General features: G+C 41.7%; 1 non-coding gene across 1 annotated transcript; it reads left to right on the top strand.

Annotated features, from left to right (window-relative positions):
* The first annotated feature begins 7,893 nt into the window (after positions 1-7,893).
* LOC148578090 (small nucleolar RNA R71) lies at positions 7,894-8,001 on the top strand. The gene has a single exon (XR_015904192.1). It is a non-coding gene; the product is annotated as a small nucleolar RNA R71 (small nucleolar RNA).
* Positions 8,002-8,297: the final 296 nt, after the last annotated feature.

Raw genomic sequence — 8,297 nt, forward strand, 5'->3', positions numbered from 1 at the left:
TGATGAGTATTCCTCTTCTGAAGAGAATGAGGATGTTACTGAAGAGCAAACTGCCAAGTTTTTTGGTGCAATCATGAAGCTGAATGCCAAATTATTTGGCATTGATACTTGGGAAGTTGAACCTCCCTTGTTCATCAATGAACTAAGTGATCTGGATCAACTGACATTGCCTCAGAAGAGACAAGATCCTGGAAAGTTCATAATACCCTGTACCATAGGCACCATGATCTTTAAGGCTCTGTGTGACCTTGGTTCAGGAATAAACCTCATGCCCCTCTCTGTAATAGAGAAACTGGGAATCTATGGGGTGCAAGGTGCTAAAATCTCACTAGAGATGGCAGATAGCTCAAGAAAACAGGCTTATGGACAAGTAGAAGATGTATTAGTAAAGGTTGAGGGCCTTTACATACCTACTGATTTCATAATCCTGGATACTGGAAAGGAAGAGGATGAATCCATCATCCTAGGAAGACCTTTCCTGGCCACAGCAAGAGCTGTGATTGATGTTGACAGAGGTGAAATAGTCCTTCAATGGAATGAGAACTCCCTTGTATTCAAAACTCAAGGATCTCCCTCTGCAACCATAGAGAGGAAGCATGAAAAGCTTCTCTCAAAGCAGAGTCAACCAGAGCCCCCACAGTCAAACTCTAAGTTTGGTGTTGAACTCCCATATCCAAACTCTAAGTTTGGTGTTGGAGAGTCTCAACAAAGCTCTGCACATCTGTGAGGCTCCATGAGAGCCCACTGTCAAGCTATTGACATTAAAGAAGCGCTTGTTGGGAGGCAACCCAATGTTTATCTAATTCTTATTTTTATTGTTTTTCATGTTTTCTTAGGTTCATGATCATGTGGAGTCACAAAATAAACAAAAAAATCAAAAACGGAATCAAAAACAGCAGAAGAAAAATCACACCCTGGAGGAGCATCTGTCTGGCGCTCAAACGCCAGAACAGAGCATAGTTCTGGCGCTGAACGCCCAGAATGGGAGCATCCTGGCGCTGAACGCCCAGAACAAGCATGGTTCTGGCGTTCAACGCCAGAAATGGCAGCAAAAGGGCGTTGAACGCCCAAAATGGGCACCAACCTGGCGCTGAACACCCAGAGTTGTGTGCAAGGGCATTTTGCATGCCTAAATTGGTGCAGGGATGTAAATGCCCTGACACCTCAAGGCCGAATACACACTCCCATCCATCTCCTCCATATCTTCTTCTTATTCTTCTATTCTTTCTTCTTTTGCTCGAGGGCGAGCAACATTCTAAGTTTGGTGTGGTAAAAAAGCATAGCTTTTTTGTTTTTTCTCCATAACCATTGATGGCACCTAAGGCCAGAGAGGCCTCTAGAAAGAGGAAAGGGAAGACAAAAGCTTCCATCAAGGGTCTATAGCTCAGTGGTAGAACATTTGACTACAAATCAAGAGATCCCTGAGATACCTCAGGGGATACATTTTCTTCCACACAATTATTGGAAGCAACTAAGGGTGGAACATCAAGAGCACTCCATCATCCTTCATGAAATCAGAGAAGATCTAAAAGCAATGAAGGAGGAGCAACAAAGACAAGGAAGAGACATAGAAGAGCTCAAGGACATCATTGGTTCCTCAAGAAGGAAACGCCACCATCACTAAGGTGGATTCATTCCTTGTTCTTGCTTTCTCTGTTTTTTGTTTTCGGTATTATGTGCTTATCTATGTTTGTGCCTTCATTACATGATCATTAGTAGTTAGTAACTTTGTCTTAAAGATATGAATGTCCTATGAATCCATCACCTCTATTAAATAAAAAATATTTTAATTCAAAAGAACAAGAAGTACATGAGTTTCGAATTTATCCTTGAACTTAGTTTAATTATATTGATGTGGTGACAATGCTTCTTGTTTTCTGAATGTATGCTTGAACAGTGCATATGTCTTTTGAAGTTGTTGTTTAAGAATGTTAAATATGTTGGCTCTTGAAAGAATGATGACTAGGAGACATGTTATTTGATAATCTGAAAAATCATAAAAATGATTCTTGAAGCAAGAAAAAGCAGCAAAGAACAAAGCTTGCAGAAAAAAAAAAGGGCGAAAAAAAAAAGAAAAGAAAAAAAATAGAAAGAAAAAGAAAAAGCAAGCAGAAAAAGCCAATAACCCTTAAAACCAAAAGGCAAGGGCAAATAAAAAGGATCCCAAGGCTTTGAGCATCAGTGGATAGGAGGGCCTAAAGGAATAAAATCCTGGTCTAAGCGGCTAAACCAAGCTATCCCTAACCATGTGCTTGTGGCGTGTAGGTGTCAAGTGAAAACTTGAGACTGAGCGGTTAAAGTCAAGGTCCAAAGCAAAAAAAGAGTGTGCTTAAGAACCCTGGACACCTCTAGTTGGGGACTTTAGCAAAGCTGAGTCACAATCTGAAAAGGTTCACCCAATTATGTGTCTGTGGCATTTATGTATCTGGTGGTAACACTGGAAAACAAAGTGCTTAGGGCCACGGCCAAGACTCATAAAGAAGCTGTGTTCAAGAATCATCATATTGAACTAGGAGAATCAATAACACTATCTGAACTCTGAGTTCCTATAGATGCCAATCATTCTGAACCTCAATGGATAAAGTGAGATGCCAAAACTATTCAAGAGGCAAAAAGCTATAAGTCCCGCTCATTTGATTGAAGCTATGTTTCATTGATAGTTTGGAATTTATAGTATATTCTCTTCTTTTTATCCTATTTGATTTTCAGTTGCTTGGGGACAAGCAACAATTTAAGTTTGGTGTTGTGATGAGCGGATAATTTATACGCTTTTTGGCATTGTTTTTAGTATGTTTTTAGTAGGATCTAGTTACTTTTAGGGATGTTTTCCTTAGTTTTTATGTTAAATTCACATTTCTGGACTTTACTATGAGTTTGTGTGTTTTTCTGTGATTTCAGGTATTTTCTGGCTGAAATTGAGGGACTTGAGCAGAAATCAGATTCAGAGGTTGAAAAAGGACTGCTGATGCTGTTGGATTCTGACCTCCCTGCACTCAACGTGGATTTTCTGGAGCTACAGAACTCGAAATGGCGCGCTTCCAATTGCGTTGGAAAGTAGACATCCAGGGCTTTTCAGAAATATATAATAGTTCATACTTTGGCAAAGAATTGACGACGTAAATTGGCGTTCAACGCCAGCCTTCTGCCCAAATCTGGCGTCCAGCGTCAGAAAAGGATCCAAAACCAGAGTTGAACGCCCAAACTGGCACAGAAACTGGCGTTCAACTCCACAGATGGCCTCTGCACGTGCAACACTTAAGCTCAGCCCAAACACACACCAAGTGGGCCCCGGAAGTGAATTTATACATCAAATACTTACTCATGTAAACCCTAGTAGCTAGTTTATTATAAATAGGACCTCTTACTATTGTATTTGACATCTTTGATCAGTTGTATGCTATCTTAGATCACAATAGGGGGCTGGCCATCTCGGCCATGCCTGGACCTTCACTTATGTATTTTCATACAGTAGAGTTTCTACACTCCATAGATTAAGGTGTGGAGCTCTGCTGTTCTTCAAAGATTAATGCAAAGTACTACTGTTTTCTATTCAATTCTTCTTATTTCGCTTCTAAGATGTCCATTCGCACCCAAGAACGTGATGAAGGTGATGATTAAGTGTGACGCTCATCATCATTCTCCCTTATGAACGAGTGCCTGACAAACACTTCTGTTCTACATGAATTAAGCTAGAATGAGTATCTCTTAGATCTCCTAACTGGAATCTTCGTGGCGTAAGCTAGAATGATGGCGGCATTCAAGAGGATCCGGAAGGTCTAAACCTTGTCTGTGGTATTCTGAGTAGGATTCAATGATTGAATGACTGTGACGAGCTTCAAACTCGCGATTGTTGGGCGTTAGTGACAGACGCAAAAGGAGGGTGAATCCTATTCCAGCATGATCGAGAACCGACAGATGAATAGCCGTGCCGTGACAGGGTGCGTGAGCATATGATTCACTGAGAGGAGGGGATGTAGCCACTGACAACGGTGATGCCCTTGCATACAGCCAGCCATGGAAAGGAGTAAGACTGATTGGATGAAGATAGCAGGAAAGCAGAGGTTCAGAGGAACGAAAAGTATCTCCATTCGCTTATCTGAAATCCCTGCCAATGAATCTACATAAGTATCTCTATCCCTTTTTTTGTTTATTTTAATCTAATAAAGTATCATGTTTAAATCCGCCTGACTGAGATTTGCAAGGTGACCATAGCTTGCTTCATACCAACAATCTCCGTGGGATTCGACCCTTACTCACGTAAGGTATTACTTGGACGACCCAGTGCACTTGCTGGTTAGTTGTATCGAAGTTGTGACAATTATGAATTAAGATCAAAGCACCAAGCTTTGGAGCCATTACCAGGGATTGTTCGAGCCTGGAGATCACAATTTCGTGCACCAAGATTTTGACAAAATCTTGGTGCACGAAATTGTGATCTCCAGGCTCGAACAAATCCTGGTAATGGCTCCAAAGCTTGGTGCTTTGATCTTAATTCATAATTGTCACAACTTCGATACAACTAACCAGCAAGTGCACTGGGTCGTCCAAGTAATACCTTACGTGAGTAAGGGTCGAATCCCACGGAGATTGTTGGTATGAAGCAAGCTATGGTCACCTTGTAAATCTCAGTCAGGCAGATATAAAGTGATAATGGTGTTTTCGAATTTAATATAATAAGACAGGGATAGAAATACTTATGTAAATCATTGGTAGGAATTTCAGATAAGCGAATGGAGATGCTTTTCGTTCCTCTGAACCTCTGCTTTCCTGCTATCTTCATCCAATCAGTCTTACTCCTTTCCATGGCTGGCTTTATGCAAGGGCATCACCGTTGTCAGTGGCTACATCCCCTCCTCTCAGTGAATAATATGCTCACGCACCCTGTCACGGCACGGCTATTCATCTGTCGGTTCTCGATCATGCTGGAATAGGATTCACCCTCCTTTTGCGTCTGTCACTAACGCCCAACAATCGCGAGTTTGAAGCTCGTCACAGTCATTCAATCATTGAATCCTACTCGGAATACCACAGACAAGGTTTAGACTTTCCGGATTCTCTTGAATGCCGCCATCATTCTAGCTTACGCCACGAAGATTCTAGTTAGGAGATCTAAGAGATATTCATTCTAGCTTAATTCATGTAGAACAGAAGTGTTTGTCAGGCACGCGTTCATGAGGAAGAAGGATGATGAGCGTCACACATAATCATCACCTTCATCACGTTCTTGGGTGCGAATGGATATCTTAGAAGCGAAATAAGAAGAATTGAATAGAAAACAGTAGTACTTTGCATTAATCTTTGAGGAACAGCAGAGCTCCACACCTTAATCTATGGAGTGTAGAAACTCTACCGTTGAAATACATAAGTGAAAGTCCAGGCATGGCCGAGATGGCCAGCCCCTCTGATCTAAGAACCAGACGTCCAAAGATGCCTAATACAATAGTAGGAGGTCCTATTTATAATAAACTAGCTACTAGGGTTTACATGAGTAAGTAATTGATATAAATCCACTTCTTGGGCCCACTTGGTGTGTGTTTGGGCTGAGCCTGAGTGTTGCACGTGCAGAGGCCATTTGTGGAGTTGAACGCCAGTTTCTGTGCCAGTTTGGGCGTTCAACTCTGGTTTTGGATCCTTTTCTGGCGCTGGACGCCAGATTTGGGCAGAAGGCTGGCGTTGAACGCCAGTTTACGTCATCAATTCTTGGCCAAAGTATGGACTATTATATATTGCTGGAAAGCCCTGGATGTCTACTTTCCAACGCAATTGGAAGCGCGCCATTTCGAGTTCTGTAGCTCCAGAAACTCCACTTTGAGTGCAGGGAGGTCAGAATCCAACAGCATCAGCAGTCCTTTTTCAACCTCTGAATCTGATTTCTGCTCAAGTCCCTCAATTTCAGCCAGAAAATACCTGAAATCACAGAAAAACACACAAACTCATAGAAAAGCCCAGAAATGTGAATTTAACATAAAAACTAATGAAAATATCCCTAAAACTGACTAGATCCTACTAAAAACATACTAAAAACAATGCCAAAAAGCGTATAAATTATCCGTTCATCACATCAAAAACTTGGTGCACGAAATTGTGATCTCCAGGCTCGAACAAATCCTGGTAATGGCTCCAAAGCTTGGTGCTCTGATCTTAATTCATAATTGTCACAACTTCGATACAACTAACCAGCAAGTGCATTGGGTCGTCCAAGTAATACCTTACGTGAGTAAGGGTCGAATCCCACGGAGATTGTTGGTATGAAACAAGCTATGGTCACCTTGTAAATCTCATTCAGGCGGATATAAAATAATCATGGAGTTTTCGAATAATAAATAATAGAATAGGGATAGAGATACTTATGTAAATCATTGGTAGGAATTTCAGATAAGCGAATGGAGATGCTTTTCGTTCCTCTGAACCTCTGCTTTCCTACTATCTTCATCCAATCGGTCTTACTCCTTTCCATGGCTGGCTGTATGCAAGGGCATCACCGTTGTCAGTGGCTACATCCCCTCCTCTCAGTGAATAATATGCTCACGCACCCTGTCACGGCACGGCTATTCATCTGTCGGTTCTCGATCATGCTGGAATAGGATTCACCCTCCTTTTGCGTCTGTCACTAACGCCCAACAATCGCGAGTTTGAAGCTCGTCACAGTCATTCAATCATTGAATCCTACTCAGAATACCACAGAGAAGGTTTAGACCTTCCGGATTCTCTTGAATGCCGCCATCATTCTAGCTTACGCCACGAAGATTCCTGTTAGGAGATCTAAGAGATACTCATTCTAGCTTAATTCATGTAGAACAGAAGTGTTTGTCAGGCACGCGTTCATAGGGGAGAATGGTGATGAGCGTCACACAAAATCATCACCTTCATCACGTTCTTGGGTGCGAATGGATATCTTAGAAGCGAAATAAGAAGAATTGAATAGAAAACAAGAGTACTTTGCATTAATCTTTGAGGAACAGCAGAGCTCCACACCTTAATCTATGGAGTGTAGAAACTCTACCGTATGAAAATACATAAGTGAAGGTCCAGGCATGGCTGTGTGGCTAGCCCCCATGGTCTAAGAACAATGCGTTCCAAGATGATCCTAAGATCCTAAGATGATCAAAAGATTCCTAATACAATAGTAAAAGGTCCTATTTATAATAAACTAGCTACTAGGGTTTACATGAGTAAGTAATTGATGCATAAATCCACTTCCGGGGCCCACTTGGTGTGTGTTTGGGCTGAGCCTGAGTGTTGCACGTGCAGAGGCCATTTGTGGAGTTGAACGCCAGTTTCTGTGCCAGTTTGGGCGTTCAACTCTGGTTTTGGATCCTTTTCTGGCGCTGGACTCCAGATTTGGGCAGAAGGCTGGCGTTGAACGCCAGTTTACGTCGTCAATTCTTGGCCAAAGTATGGACTATTATATAATGCTGGAAAGCCCTGGATGTCTACTTTCCAACGCAATTGGAAGCGCGCCATTTCAAGTTCTGTAGCTCCAGAAAATCCACTTTGAGTGCAGGGAGGTCAGAATCCAACAGCATCAGCAGTCCTTTTTCAATCTCTGAATCTGATTTCTGCTCAAGTCCCTCAATTTCAGCCAGAAAATACCTGAAATCACAGAAAAACACACAAACTCATAGTAATGCCCAGAAATGTGAATTTAACATAAAAACTAATGAAAACATCCCTAAAAGTAACTAGATCCTACTAAAAACATACTAAAAACAATGTCAAAAAGCGTATAAATTATCCGCTCATGAACTGGTTATTAGCAACCATGTCAATGAGTTCTTGAGCTTCTGCAGGCGTTTTCTTTAGGTGAATGGATCCACCTGCAGAAGTGTCCAGTGACATCTTTGATAGCTCAGATAAACCATCATAGAATATATCCAGGATGGTCCATTCTGAAAGCATGTCAGAAGGACACTTTTTGGTCAACTGTTTGTATCTTTCCCAAGCTTCATAGAGAGATTCACCTTCTTTCTGTCTGAAGGTTTGAACATCAGCTCTAAGCTTGCTCAGCTTTTGAGGAGGAAAGTACTTGGCTAAGAAAGCCGTGACCAGCTTATCCCAAGAGTTCAGGCTGTCTTTGGGTTGAGAATCCAACCATAATCTAGCTCTGTCTCTTACAGCAAAAGGGAAAAGCATGAGCCTGTAGACTTCAGGATCTACTCCATTAGTCTTAACAGTATCACATATCTGCAAGAATTCAGTCAAGAACTGAAAAGGATCTTCAGATGGAAGTCCATGAAACTTGCAGTTCTGCTGCATCAGAGAAACTAATTGAGGTTTCAGCTCAAAGTTGTTTGCTC

This window comes from Arachis ipaensis, chromosome B1 (assembly GCF_059453495.1).
Source record: "Arachis ipaensis isolate K30076 ecotype BB chromosome B1, ASM5945349v1, whole genome shotgun sequence".
NCBI classification, from domain to species: domain Eukaryota; kingdom Viridiplantae; phylum Streptophyta; class Magnoliopsida; order Fabales; family Fabaceae; genus Arachis; species Arachis ipaensis.